The sequence below is a fragment of the Tursiops truncatus genome, chromosome 11 (genome assembly GCF_011762595.2).
Source record: "Tursiops truncatus isolate mTurTru1 chromosome 11, mTurTru1.mat.Y, whole genome shotgun sequence".
Classification (NCBI taxonomy): domain Eukaryota; kingdom Metazoa; phylum Chordata; class Mammalia; order Artiodactyla; family Delphinidae; genus Tursiops; species Tursiops truncatus.
The window spans coordinates 98,244,987-98,260,456 of record NC_047044.1 but is presented as its reverse complement, the minus strand read 5'-3'; the positions used below and the strand labels follow the sequence as shown (position 1 = coordinate 98,260,456).

The following is a 15,470-nucleotide window of genomic DNA, read 5'->3' as shown; positions in this document are numbered from 1 at the left end:
TAAGCCATCAAATTATTTTCTGAAGCAACAAAGGTTCCAGGCGGTTTCTAACACTGGGAGAAGGTGATGGCTTTGCCAGTAGAGGGCAGTGGTGACTTGTCAATTAATACGAGAGAGAGAGAGAGAGAGAGAGAGAGAGAGAGAGAGAGAGAGAGAGAGAGAGAGAGAGAGGGGGAGAGAGAGAGAGGGTGTGTGTGTGTGTGTGAGTGTGTGTGAGTGTGTGTGTGTGTGTCTCTATGAGTGTGTGTGTGTGTCTACGAACTGCAGCCCACACTCTTCTCTATTCCTTCTCTCCAGAGTCAGCTTCTCCTGCTGTTTCTGTCAAGACAGAATGACCTGCCTTCGGTCAATACATACACTTCAGTGATGGACAGTTGAGGTCATAGTCCTTGACCCACAAAACCCCCTTGGCTGGACTTGGCAAACCCACTCTGTGCTGGAATGAACTTGAATTCTACATTAATACCTTCTTAATAACATTCAGAGACCGTGGGGATTGTTTTCTGGGAAAAGAAGATGCCGCCTCCTTCCCTCTTCCCCTGGGGCCTCTGACCCCTCTTTATCTCCTGACAGGCACCATATCTAATCACAGGAATGAGGGGCAGCCCAGCAAGACCTGGGCGCTTTCCGGGTGGAGGGAGCCGGCAGTGACAAGCTCTCAGCCAGGATCCCAGGATCGCAGGCTGCTCAAATATTTAAGGGTACAAAGAAGCAGCTGTCAAGCACTTGTGCATTCGGGAGGGAGAGGGAGTCGGGGCATAATTAGCCTGCACTGGTTCCCCGAAAGGACTTCTCCTCCCCTGGGGCCCCTTGAGCCCAACCGACTGCATGCAAATCAGTACCAGAGGAGGTTGTTTCCCTGCATTCCTTTCCTGCAAAACTCTGGGAAAGAAGACTTTCTACTCCAGGGTAATAAACGAGTACTCCGCCACAGACCTGGCGGACGTCCTTCACCCCTGACTTTTTCTGGACCTCAGTTATTTCATCTGATAAATGGGAGAACTGAATTCACCAACTCGCCACTTCCAAACTGAGGAGCCACGCGGTACCCAGCAGAATGCAAACAGTGACCCTCTGGGACAAAACTAACTCCAGAAAGTGAGGTGTGTGCAGGCTCAGGCCAGGCGTCACGGGGCTGAGCCTGGTGTGCACTGGAAGCCCTAAGGGCGGGGGTGGGGGAGGGGGGAGGTAGGTGTCATACAGGAAGGGAGAACAATGACAGCCAAGTAATCATCCTTCGATCTGTGTAACTGCTTACAAAGCCCGCCTCCATGCCCGGCACCTCCGTGAAACCTCAGAGCAGCGACGGCCCCATGTTAAAGATGAGACTGGAGCAGACACAGGGTGCGCACCCTCCCCTTGGTTCTCTGGTGAACTGATGTCACAGCCAGCTCTCCTGTAACAGATGGGTAGAAGGCACTGGTGGAAACAAACAAGGTGCCCGGCTTCCACACAGAGGTGGCAGGAAGCTCAGGATGGGGGATTCGGGCAAGACCTTCTGGGGTGGGAGGTTCCCCGTAGGTAACCCCAAACCACCCCAAACATTGTGGGTGGGAGGGGGCTCACTGGCTGTAAGCTGCTGGGCTTACAGAGCTGCAAGGAAGAGCAAGAAAGGAAGACGCCGTCAGTCTTGGGTTTCAGAGGTACAGACTATAAAGGCTGGTTGGTGCTCAGGGTTGACTTGACTCCAACATGGCAAAAAAATAAAACCCTCTGTGTACTTAGCCTGAAAGGGGCTACGTCAAGGGATGGATGGCACTGAGTGGTCCAGTGTCCAACTCTCTCCAGCAACGAAGAACGACAGTCTTTATGGGGAGCCTTTAGGGTCATGGCTGGAAGCACGGGTTTGCCTGTGACCTGGGAGAGGTGGAGGGAGAGGTGTGGCCAGGGGCAGAAGCCCTGGTAAATGTAGGTGGAGTCAAGACCCAAAGTTGTGCATGGCTGGTGCCCATCTCTGTCCTACAGATGTTTTAGAAACACCGTAGGGCACAGTTAACTGGGTACCTCACTCTTCTCAGGTATGAAATCACTGAAAATGATCGTAACGATTATTGTCGTATTACTATGCCTTGATATAGGTATCACGTTTCCTAGTCTCTGTACACATATTATCTCACTTGATCCCCCCAAACCGGGAACACGTGCAAGGCAGGAACTATTACTGTTCTTTTACAGAGGAGGAAGCCGAGTCCCAGGAATTGAAATGATTCGGTCAAGGTTACACAGCTGGAACATCACTGAGCTGAAGCTCAAACACAACACTCCTGACTCCATCTTCCAAGTTGGGAAGAGGAAGAGAGCCAGACCCGGCAGCCTGGCCTCCCAGCCCTTTCCGAGGGCCTTGCTGGGTGCAGCTCCGAGTAAAGGCAGTACAGAGCTATGTGTGCAGTCCCCGTGACCTCAGGAAGCTTGAGTGGCCTTTCCCCACTGGATCAGGAGGAAGAGGGAAGGAAGGATGCAGTGAGGGTGCAGCATAGGAGTGCGGAGGGAAATGAGAGAAAAAGCAATGGACTGGGAATCCACGGCCCTTTTTTTTTTTTCAATTGAAGTATAACTGACGTACAGTATTATATTAGTTTCAGGTGAACCACACAGTAATTCAATATTTTTATACGTTCCAAAATGGTCACCACGATAAGTCTAGTTACCATCTGTCTCCGTACGAAGTTATTACTACATTATTGGCTATGTTCGCTATGCTGTACATTACATCTCTGTGACATTTAAATTTTATAACTGGGACCTTTCACCTCATAATCCCTTTGCCTATTTTGCGCATCCCCCCTTCCCTTCCCTCTGGCAATCACCCATTTGTTCTCTGTATCTATGAGTCTGTTTCTGCCTTTTTGTGTGTGTTTGCTCCTTTGGTTTCTTTTCTTTTTAAGATTCCCTATATAAGTGAAATCATATGGTATTTGTCTTTCTCCGACTTATTTCACTTAGCACAATACCCTCTAGGTCCATGCATGTTGTCGCAAATGGCAAGATGTCGTTCTTTTTTGTGGTTGAGTAATATTCCACTGTATAAACATATACCACATCTTCTTCATTCATCTACGGATGGACACTTTGGTGTCCATATCTTTGGTCCACGTCTTGGCTATTGTAAATAGCGCTGCAGTGAACCTAGGGGTGCGTGTATCTTTTCAAATTAGTGTTTTCATTTTCTTCGCATAAATACTCAGAAACGGAATTGCTGGATCATATAGTAGTTCTATTTTTAATTTTTTGAGGAACCTCCATACTGTTTTCCACACTGGCTGCACCCATTCACGCCCACCGACAGTGTAGGAGGGCTCCCTTTTCTCTGCACCCTCACCAACACTTGTTATTTCTTGTCCTCTTGATAACAGGCATTCTGACAGGTAGGAGGTGGCATCTCACTGCGGTTTTGATTTGCATTTCCCTGATGATTAGTGGTGCTGACCATCTTTTCATGTGTCTCTTTGCCATTTGTATATCTTCTTTGGAAAAATGTTCAGATCCTCTGCCCGTTTTGTAATTAGATTTTTTTTTTGATATTGAGTTGAGTGCTTATAAATAACTTTGGATATTAACCCCTTATTGGTTATATTGTTTGCAAATACCTTCTCCCATTCAGTAGGTTGTTAATGATTTCCTTCACTGTGCAGAAGATTTTTATGTTTGCTTTTGCTGCCCTTGCCTGAGAAGACAAGTTGAAGAAATATACTGCTAAGACTGATGTCAAAGAGCTTACTGCCTATGTTTTCTTCTAGGAGTCTTATGGTGTCGGGTCTAAGACTCTGTGGTCTCGGAGGTTAGTCTGACTGTGCTTTTAGCTGCAACTTGGGGAAGGTCATTGCATCAATCCGAGTCCCAGGCCCACCCTGCGCAAAATAAGATGCTGGAACAAATGATTCTAAAGTCCCTTCTGGCTCTAAAACATTAGGATTAAATATTCATCTGTGTACACACGGACACACACACACACGGACCACTGCACCCAGATTATGAATGTTAACCCTAATTCATTCATTCAGTAGTTGCTTGTTATATGCAAAGCAATGTTAGTGCTCAGTTATGACTTAGAGATGAGCATAAGCTAGTTGTATATTTGAATTTCAAAGTAAACCAAACTATTTACACTGGTATTTCAGCCTGTCTGTACCAAGAAGAAGGTTGGAAATTTAGGATGCGTTATCAGTGACTTGAGCTTTGCGGGAGATGATGGGTCCCCACGTTCAAGCTAGCTACGAGTAAGCTCAGAGAGTGTATCTTGCTTAGGAACTGAACCACGTATCCAGCACACAGTGAAGCCGAACGCACAGACTTGATGCACTATTTCACGTGCCAGGTTCCCCAACAAGAGCTGAAATTGCCCTTAAGACACAGATCCTCCTAAGAGGTACCACGTCCTGTGGACTTTTTCCCACATTAGTATAGTGAAATAACTGCAGATGGGAAGGGGTTAACCAATGGTGGTATTTTGCTGGGAGAGAGGATGTTATGAGCCCTGGCAGGGTGATCATCTCTCCTGCCCACTTCTGCCTAGTGCCACCGTGGAATGAAACACTTCCTTCTACTTTCCAATTGCATCTGCCCCCCTAAGCTCACCAAGAGGCCGGGGCTGAGGGTGGAAGCCAGGAAGGAGAGACAGCCAGTTCACCAAGACACAGAGAGGTTGAGCCAGTGGTCTCAGCCCACACAGGAAATCAGATGCAGGGGCCCTGGCGCAGCCCTGGAATTCATGAGCTCCAGGCTTCGCTTCTAGACAGATGCTTGTGTTTCCTCCGATGTTTGTTTAATGTCAGAAACATTTCAGTGGAAACCAGAGACCTGGCTTCTCTGAGGCTCACCTGTTGCTTTGGAATGTATTTATTTGTACACGGGGCCCCGTCGCGGCAGACTGTTCCCTTCCTCCAGCCAGAAGGCTGATGTGCTAACGTCACGGTCTCCACGGCAACGGACCCTGATATTACAGACGGCAGATTGTGCCTCCAGGTAGATACAAAGTGACCCCGGCAGGTAAAGTGGGCCAAACAAACTTCCTGGTTCCGGGCAAAGGTCTCAAAGACGAACAGTAAAATGTGCCCTCACTCCCCACGCCCGGACACGCTCTACTCCGGGGCAACAAACACCTCACCTTTTGAGGTCTAGTTTTTTTCTCCCATTATTCTTGCGAAGAGAGGCAAAAGCATTTCTGCTTTCCTTACTGATCACCGCCCCTCCCTCAACCCCTCTGCCTCCAGGTACTCATAAAACTAAAGACAAAGATGAAAGAGCCAGCTCCCCTGGGTATGGTCGTGTCTGAGCGCGGACCCTGGGCATGGAGGTGTGCGTCCTGGGCATGGCGGTGGTGAATCTTCGTGGGTCTGTGCTGATTCATCCTCGAAAGGAAAGGGAAGGAGAGGAGAAGGGAGGAGAAGAAAAAATAACAGAACAGAACACTGGAACTATGGGAAGCCACTCCTCCCGCGGCCAGCACATCTATGCACCACGAAGCCCCGAGCGCCAGGGGTCCTCCTCATGGTTTGCCTGCAGTGTCCCCGACAGCCTGGCCATCGGTTCCTATGGCCTCCAGGGCCAGGGGACCTGGCCCTCTTACGGCCTCTCCCGGGCACTTATCTGCTTTGGTGTTTCCCGTGTCCCTAAGCTTGGACACCAGTCCTACGCCAGACCGTGGTTCCAGGGCCCTGGAGATGGAATGATGGGCTCGGGGGAGGCCCGGCTCCCGGCCCCCTCACAACCACCTCCCTAGGCTTCTCCTAAGGCCCGCCTCTGAGGCCTGGCCACAGCTGGCGGGGCCATCTCAATCCAAGCCTCCAGTCCTGAGGAGCTCGAGGAACTGAGCTGAGATGGCCGTCGAAGTGTATCTACCTCAGAAACCAAGGGCTGGCCTGGTCCTTCCTCTTTCAGCTTTGGACCATAACGACATCCCCAAGCCACCTGCATCTTATACAGAACACACTCCTGCCCGCAGCGAACAGCTACGGTATCCACAGCCTTGGCAGGGGCTGGTTAGTCATCACACTGCCAGGAAGTGGACATCTTACCAGTGGTCTGGAGAAAGGCAGACCCGGGAGAAGGCACTCTCTGTCCCCACCGGGCCTGCACGTCCAAACCTGACCCACCCTGCAAGACCGCAGACAAAGCCCACTCCCAACAAAGCTTCCCTGAAACACGCCTGGCAGGGACCTCCTCATGCTCTGCACACCCACAGCACCTGATCCAGCCCCTGCCCAGGTGTGTATCACTGTATCTCGTGTTCACAGGTAAGCTACATCCTACCTTCCCTACCAGGCTTCATAAGCTGCATATGGACAGGGTCTGTGTCTGATCATTGTGTCCTCTTTTGCCTTGAACTTAATAGCTGCTTAATAAACCAGAGTAAATGCATAAATGACTATAATGCAATGGGCCGTGTGTGACTTCACTGTCTGGACTACTTCCACCCACATCCTCCTTCCACTCCTAAGGGCTCTTATCCCTGCCCCCCTGCCGGCCACACAAAGATGCTACTTCACACCCAGCTGTGGATGTATGTGCTGTAAGGCTCCCCTCCTCGCCTTCCCAATCCTAAGTGTGACACATAGGTTAACGTTACCTAGTCAGCTCCTTTGGGGCAGTGACCTTCCCAAAAAGGCATTTCTTTTTATTTTCCAATCAATAAAAACAGAGCTCCCCTTTTGAAATTTTTCTTTAAGGTTCTAGACCCTGGCCTTGAGCTGTAGGCAAGAGACCGCCTCTTCCAAGATGACGAGATCCTTTCTTCTACGCAAATTAAACTATAAGCTCTCCTAATGGAGCAGATCTCTAGAACTGGCTATTTCTTCCAAATGAACCACGTACTGTCTTCTTGGTACAATTAGTTTTAGCTTTGACTGCAAGTGACAGAAATAGTATTGGCTTAAACAAGATGGAAAGTTACTTCTCCCTCCAATAGAAGTCTGGAGGCGTTAGTGCAGGAGTGCCAGGGAGGCTTCCTAAGGTCATCAGGGACCTAGGATCCTTCTATGTGGTCTGTTATTCTCAGAGCTTGGCTGCTACCTCATGGCTCAGAATGACTGCTGAGCTCCAGCTCTCAGGCCGGCAGCCCACCTGCCGAAACAAGGAAGCAGTGAAGAGGGACGCACTTCTTCCCTTTAAAGACACTTCCAGGAACTTGCCCACTACACTTCCCCTAAACTCTACTGGCCACAAGGGAAGTCGATAAATGTCATCCTTCTGTTTAGGTTACAGACTGCGATTCTAAGGAAGAAGCAGGTAATAGCTACTAGAGACACTAGCAGACCTAGCTCCACTTTGTCCTGAATAATTATTTTTCCATCTTTGAGAGACCAGTTTTCTCATTCCTCAATGGCCAGGACTGGCAGAATCTCTAGGTCCACCTCTGCTTTTTTTTTTAAACCACTGAATTATACACTTTATTTATTTTTAAATTTTTTTTGGCTGCACCATCGCACAGCATGTGGGATCTTAGCTCCCCGACCAGGGATCGAGCGCGTGCCCCCTGCAGTGGAAGCGAGGAGCTTAACCACTGGATCGCCAGGGAGTCCCCACCTTTGCTTTTCATAAGCCAGGTGTTTAGATGGAGCTGGGGGATCCAAGGTACAGCAGGTCAGGTGGTTTTCTCAAAACACGCAGCCAACTAAAGCCGAGACGGGAGGGACACACGGCGGTCCCGACCCCCGGGCTCACTAGAGTCACAGCCTTAGGAGGCTCAGCTGGGTCTGAGTCAGGAGAGGAGGCTGTCACTGCACAAAGCCCTGGGTGCCGAGGAACGCCAGGACCGGGAGAGACATCGAGGCCTGGCTGAGAGCAACCTCCGGAAGCTGTGGATAAGAAATCTGTGCCCGGAGGCGCCGGGTGCCAGGGGCACAGGGACTGCGGCTCCCTGGTACCATCTTGGCCCTCAGCGCCCCACTCTCCTCCCAGGGCAAGACCTGCAGCGCCTGCTCCAGCAGGGGCAGTCTCCTACCACCTGGCCGGGAGCTTGGGACCCCGAGGGGCAAACCCCACAGCTGCAGCCATTCTTGGGGGCACCGAGTTTCCAGGTGAACACATCCCTGCCTGGGCTGGTAGCTACGTGCAGACTTTCCTGTTATTGTCCTGAATCTGGCCCGGCCCCTCCAGCCCCTGCCTCCCTGAGTGGCGCGTGCCGTCCCACTGATGGGTTCTCCTCCCCAGGGCCTCCTCGGGAAAGGTATTTGGGCTGGCGGTTTGCCTGCCCCTTCTCCCTGGGTGCCAGGCCCTCTGAACATCCCACAGACTGTGGGAAGGATGGTTTTGAAAGATCGTACACACGTAGGCTTACAGTGTCCTACAAGGTGGGGATGTGCCAGGTCCGGACTAGCTTGGGCTGGAAGGCAGGATGCCCGGCTTCTATTCAGGGTTAAGTGGACCCACAAGGGAAGAAAGACACTGTCCTGCTCGAAGTTCCTTTCAGGGGAGAGCAGGGGGGAGCCCATTCAAATGGGGAAATGGAAGCTCTCCAGGCATCCATCCTTCGGAAGTGCAGCCTCCCTGCCTGGGCCGGAAGATCACCTCCGACTTCAGGTGAGTAAGTTATTCTCACTCCCCTTTCACAGGGGGAGAACACTGAGGCCCAACCATTAGGATGGGGTATAATTTCCCACTTCATCTGTATCTTGCACAGCTCACAGCCCCTCTCTAAAGAGGTGCCGGGCCACCATCCAGGCATGCCCTCGTGCTGGATCTGCAATGGTGAATCCTCTTTTTTTGAAAACCCCAGTGTAGGAGAGTTAACTCTTTTTTTTTTTTTTTTTTGCGGTACACGCGCGCGGGCCTCTCACTGTTGTGGCCTCTCCCGTTGCAGAGCACAGGCTCCGGACGCGCAGGCTCAGCGGCCATGGCTCACGGGCCCAGCCGCTCTGCGGCATGTGGGATCTTCCCGGACTGGGGCACGAACCCGTGTCCCCTGCATCAGCAGGTGGACTCTCAACCACGGCGCCACCAGGGAAGCCCCCTGAGCTCTACTCTTGCATGGTTAGAATTAAGAATTTTCTATGTCCTGTGTTGTCTTCATATGAAATATGAAAGGAGAATAGATCTTATGCCTCCTTGAGACTTCTAAGTTTAAAAGATTCCCATTTTGGAAGGAAGGAGCTAGGAAGGAAAGTAGCAACAGGCATTGGAAACACTGGTCTTCAAATCCACCAACTGTGGTCTTCGGGCAGGTTGTGTTTTTTGCTTTTTTTGTTAATTGGTTGTTTTTTTAACATCTCCAGTTCCTTACCTATCTACTTAATTTTTTCCAGTTTTAATACTGTTTTACTGAAGTATAGTTGACCTACGTGTTAATTTCTGCTGTATAGCAAAGTGATTCAGTTATACATATATACATATATTATTTTGTATATTCTTTTCCATTATGGTTTATCATAGGATATTGAATACAGTTCTCTGTGCTATACCATAGGACCTTGTTGTTTATCCCCCATCTACTTTAAAGTAATTAAACGGATCTGAGGATTAAATGAGATGACACTTACAAAAGGAGCTAGTTTGAGACCTGGCACATGATGGGTATTTGGTAAACAGTGCTTTCATAACCAGTCTCACTTTCTTTGAGAGGCATGGTCTTGCCCCAATTAGTTTAATCCAGTGGACATCATGTATTTTTTAAAAAATGAAATTTGGGACTTCCCTGGTGGTCCAGTGGTTAAGACTTCGCCTTCCAATGCAGGGGGTGTGGGTTCGATCCCTGGTCAGGGAGCTAAGATCCCACATGCCTTGGGGCCCAAAAACCAAAACATAAAACAGAAGCAGTATTGTGACAAATTCAATAAAGACTTAAAAAAAATGGTCCACATCAAAAATTCTTTAAAAAATAAAAATAAAAAAAGTGAAATTCTTTCCACACGTCCAGGTTTGTGGACTGTCGACATAACCCCCAATCTTAGTGGCAGGCTGGAAGGTTTTAAAAAAATGTATGTGACAGTGGTCCATTGAGCAAGCACCGAAAATGAAGTGGACAGCTGAGGCGATTTTCTAGATAATCCCCACCCCAAATCGGGGATGCCTGGGGCTGAGTGATCAGGACAGTTGTGCCAGTCCCTGCCCTGTCTTGCCCGGTACAGACCTGCTTGTTTCACTGATCCTTTCCTTAATATATTTATTTAAAAATACAATGTTGATTCACTATTTCAAACTGTATGCAAAGGTTCTTCGGAGGAAACTAAGAGGGTTGTGTCTCTTAGCACCTTAAGTGCTAGTTTTTAACAGACATTAAATCTGGATTAATAATCATAATAGCCTGACTTGCTGTTGCTTTTGGAAAAGCCAGAAACCCAGCCTTGTCTGTTGCCTCGTTGTTTTTTTTTTTAATTAAACTATAGTTGATTTACACTATTGTGTTAGTTTCAGGTGTACAGCTGCAGATTCTTTCCCATTATAGGTTATTAGAAGATATGGAATATAGTTCCCTGTGCTCTACAGTGAATCCTTGTTGTCTACCTAGCCTCCTTGGTTTCCACCATGTCTCCATAAAGGGCCCAAGGTGTCTATGAACACTGCCAATTTGCAAAGAGAAAATTGAAACTCGGAGAGGTTATGGGACTGGTCCATGGTCACACAGGGAGGCTATGATCACATCTGAACAACAGTCCAAGTCTCCAGATTTCAGGTACATTTGAGAACATTTGAGAAGCCTCCTCCCATCCTGTGGGGAGGGTCCAGCTTCACAAGAGAGAGCTGATGCCCTGACAGCCTGATGCAATTTAAGGAATGCTGGAGGACCAACCAGTCTTCCTCCCTCTCTACCCTCTACACCCAAACGCATTCCTCCCACTTAGATGCCTGAAGTGATTCATTCCTTGGAGGATTCCCAATCACTGGTCCAAAGATGATCTGGGGCTGGTTGCGCACTGACGCAGTCTGCCGGGGGTGGAGAGCAGGGATTCACATTTGTTAAATGGTCCCCTGGTGACCCACAGCCAGGTTTTAGTTCACTTTGATTTGAGCCTTGCTTTCCCAGCTGTCCTAATTTGAAAAGGAAGGACACCTCAGAGGAATGAGCCCAAAGGGCTGGGACCTTAATGCAAAATTATCCTGGTCCTGAGAGATGGCCCTCGATAAAGGGTCTCCCTGATCAAATATGCGTGGCAACGCTAATCACACTTTTTGCTTTCTTGCAGATTTACTGTTAATATTAGCGTGGTAAAGGCTCTCGAAATTCTTGATAAAACTTGGTCAGCACAGCGTTTCCCAAATGCAGTTGACCCAGAAGCCTCCCCCATTCTTTCCCTAACACCTGTTAGTGTTCCACAGGACACACTTTGGGAAACGCTGACTTTGTGTAAACCACTTCTGCAGCTTTCTCTCTGGATAATCCAGAAAAGTAAAGGGAGATTAACGGGAGCTGGAAAAGTTCCAAAAGGTTAAAAACATGACCAAGTGGGGCTTCCCTGGTGGCGCAGTGGTTAAGAGTCCGCCTGCCAATGCAGGGGACACGGGTTCGAGCCCTGGTCCAGGAAGATCCCACATGCGGCGGAGCAACTAAGCCCATGTGCCACAACTACTGAGCCTGCACTCTAGAGCCCGCGAGCCACAACTACTGAGCCCACGTGCCACAACTACTGAAGCCCGCGTGCCTAGAGCCCGTGCACCGCAACAAGGGAAGCCCCTGCTCGCCACAACTAGAAAAAGCCCGCGCACAGCAACGAAGACCCAACATAGCCAAAAATAAATAAATAAATTTATATATAAAAAAAACCATGACCAAGTAAAAATTTCATGTGTTTCATAGTCGTGCTTGAGACCAGCTCGATTTTAAGGTCTCATGCACATACCGTGCAGGAGATTCCCACAGACTTGGGTGTGAGCTTTCTATATTTTCCCTATGAAGTGAGTTTTTGTACATCAAAATTGTTTTCTACAAATATTGATATTATTTGTAGGTGGTTTTAGAGTTGATGAAGTCCTCAATATGTTGATATAATATATATGACTTGGAGGTGCATATTAGTATCTAATTTTATGACAAGAATGTTGATATTCTGTAAGCGTAAGCAACTCATTTGAGAGCTGGAAGCGCTCAAAAATAATTTAGTCCAATGTTCCTAAGCCTGATTCCACATCAGAAGTACTTAGTGCCTTTGTTGAAATCATGGGCCCTGGAAGTTCTGCTGCAGTACTTCTTGTGTAGGGCCCAGGAAGCTGTCCCTTTCATTAACCCAGGTGATGCTGATGCTGTCTGCCTGTGGACCCATGTTTGGGTTTAATCCTCTCTTTTTTTATTAAGAAAACTTAGACCCAGAAAGATAAAGGGAAGGACCCCAAATCACAAAGCCAGGGCTCAAACATGGATTTTTCCTATTCCAGGTGTACTGTTGTTGCCCCCGAATGCCTGCTGCCTTACCTTGGAGCAGAAGGTGTCAGGGTGGACCGTGGTGGGTGGACCGTGGTGGGTGGATCGTGGTGGGTGGATCGTGGTGGTTCATGTAAGATATTCAATTAGCACATCTGGAGGCAAGAGGGAAAGGCACTTTGGGGGGGGTCAGCTAATCTTTATAGGCGTCATACCTGTGCAAAATCGTTTTCTTAAATGAATAAAATAAGATTTTCACATTCGACATTTAATTATTTTCCCTTTAAAAGTGACTCAGCAAGGATGTAGAGAACAGATTGGTGGTTGCCAAGGGGGCAGGGGCTTGGGGGAGGGATGGAGTGGGAGCAGATGTAGGCTTTTATATACAAAATGGATTAACAACAAAGTCCAACTGTACAGCACAGGGAACTGTATTCAATATCCTATGATAAACCATAATGGAAAAGAATATTAAAAGATTTATATATATGTATAACTGGATCATTTTGCTGTAGAGCAGAAATGAATACATCTTATACTTCAATTAAAAAAATACTAAAACAAAAAAATAAAGAAATACACGTGATTCAGCCTCTCAAAATCTGTCTCCACACTTCCGTCTCTCAGAAATCCTTCCTAGAATCATCCAGCCCACAGCCCAGGCTTTGATCTCACCCCTCGTCAGCAGCTGGATATCCTACTACCCTTGAAGATGGACTTTTGCTGATCTGTTGAATGTAAATATTCCTGAGACCTTTTCCTGACCTGTGTCCAGCCAGAGGTGAAGTCTCCGTCTTTCCTCACTCTGGGTCCCCACTGCGTCTATACCAAGTCAAGGAACATCGTCAGCCAGGCGTGGCAGAAAAATGTAGCTGAGGGTCAGGAAGACTGGGTTGTCATCCCAGTTCTGCCACTAACTGGCTGGTGGCCCTCAGGCAATTCCTTCCTCACCCTGTGCTTCCATTTACCAGGACACGTGGGTCTCTACTGCACGATGCCTCAGAGCCTTGACCATTCCTCATGCATCTCCACGGTGGGGGAGGGGTGGGGTGGGGGGAGGGGGGTGGATTGTACAGAACTCTTGCTGGGGAGGCATCCTGCTAGGTTAATGGGCAGGACTAGCTCCAGGGTCCCTTCCAGGATGAACAGATGTGAACAATGGACTAAGAAGTGGGCCAGAAGCCAGGAGACGGGGGTTCAAACCTCCCCACTTACAAGTCGTGTGACGGCCGCTGTCTGAGTCTGTTTCCTCAAGCACACCTCAGAGGGCTGTGCTGTGCACCGCACCTAACACCTGCCTGGCCATGAAACAAATGCTGCAATTCTACTAGGACGTGGCTTTCTCACCAGCTGGCGTTCGAAGTCTTACCTCCCACCCAGGTCTTCGTCAACTGCTCCACTGGATTTCCTTTCTGAAATCGTTCTGTGCATCGACCCTAAAACTGCCTATTTTATTTTATTCTTTTAAATTAATTTTTATTGGAGTATAGTTGCTTTACAATGTTGTGTTAGTTTCTACTGTACAGCAAAATGAATCAGCTATACGTGTATATATATCCCCTCTTTTTTGGATTTTCTTCCCATTTAGGTCACCACAGAGCAGTGAGTAGAGTTCCCTGAGCTACACAGTAGGTTCTCATTAGTTATCTATTTTATACATAGTATCAATAGTGTATATATGCCAATCCCAATCTCCCACCCCAAACTGCCTCTTTTAAAGAAGAGTTTGCGACGGTCCTGACCACGGACTCAACCTGCCCCTGGGCATGAGCTCCCTTTCCTTCGCCTGTTCTCTGGAAGGGGGAGCTTACAACCAGACCTGGCACTGAACACAGCCAGGTATGCGTTCTAACTCCAGGCTCGAGAATGTGTGCGCCAAGGCCCCTGAAGCTCTTCTAACCGAGCCAGATGGCCTTGGGGAGTTTGCTGGGATGCCCGGCCACCTGATGAAGGGGTCCTAGGCAGTGAGCAGACAGGATTGCTGCTGACACGTAGTGTAGCCCACTCAGGCCTCAGGAATGCTGTCATCTGGCCTCCCCGGAAGGCAGGTGTTTGTCTAGGCTGACCCAGGGTCAGCCCGTCTTTCCCCTGGGCTGAGCCTCCACATTCTGACCCGGTCGGGGTCAGGGGTCACAGGAGATAAAGGTCAGGAGGCGCTGATGGTGGTGGGGAGTGGATGTCCAGTGCATCTTGCATTCAGGGAAGACCCAGAAAAAGTTTCTCCATTAACAGGTATATCAGCGTGGCTTGTTGGGAAGCAGGACCTCAGTAACTTAGGATCGAAAGGTGCTGTTCTCAACGCCGATGCTTCCGTCAGGGCAGGCGAGCACCGCCGGGCACCGTTCTAAGAGCCTTCCACCTGCTCAGTCCTTCAATCCTCCGTATGCTAGGAGGCAGCTCCTATTCTTTTCCTCCTTTGCATATGCACAGAGAGGTTAAGTAACCTGCTTAAGTTTCCACAGCCACTTAGTGGTGAATCTAGGAAGTGGGTTCTAGAACCTGAGGTCCCACCCACCTTGCTAGCCTGCCTCTTGAAACTTAACGAGGGGCTCACTCTTTGAAGCCCAAAATGGGGCTGTAAAAAGGCAGGTTTGTTCAAGCTAGTATTTCACAGAGCAAGGCACCGTGACCTTACAAACAGGGCAGGCCAGGAAACCAGAAAATGGGACCCAAGGGTTAGCACCCACGTGAATTCCATTCCGCTAAACTGTCTGCCCATTACTTTACTTCCTGGACTTCCCTCCCCTGGGGCACTGCACCCTCATCCTGCCTGCACCGTCATCACAGGCGGCCAAAATAGGTATTGAAGGCGCTTTAAACTTTGCCTCCTTTCTCCTGGAAATAACTTGGAGAGGTGAGAAGGCCAGCACAGGCGACATGGCCATTTATTTCTTCATTGAGTCAACAGTATTTATAGACACTCAACCAATGCAAGAAAAATGAGATCAGGATCATTCCTGTTAACAGCTCCCAGACTAGTAAAGGGAGAAAACAACGACGCAAGCATGGGACTACAAAAGAGAGTCTTAAGTGTCCCCAGAAAAGCTCTACAGGACTTGGGAAGGGAGCACCTGGCTGGGCAATCCCAGAAGGCTTCCTGGAGGAAGTGAGATTGGAACTTCTGCCATCACCAAGCAGCTGTTCTAAGCTCCAGAGCCAGTCACCAGCCCTCCTGGAATTC

At 48.9% G+C, this 15,470-nt stretch overlaps 1 long non-coding RNA gene across 2 annotated transcripts in view; it reads right to left on the bottom strand.

The window, feature by feature from the left end:
- Positions 1 to 15,470, bottom strand: part of LOC141275914 (uncharacterized) — a 62,619-nt gene that overhangs the window by 35,130 nt on the left and 12,019 nt on the right. For both annotated transcript variants that reach the window (XR_012324557.1, XR_012324558.1), the window contains exon 3: positions 12,341 to 12,444. This is a non-coding gene — a long non-coding RNA (uncharacterized lncRNA). The remainder of the gene's footprint in view (positions 1 to 12,340; positions 12,445 to 15,470) is intronic.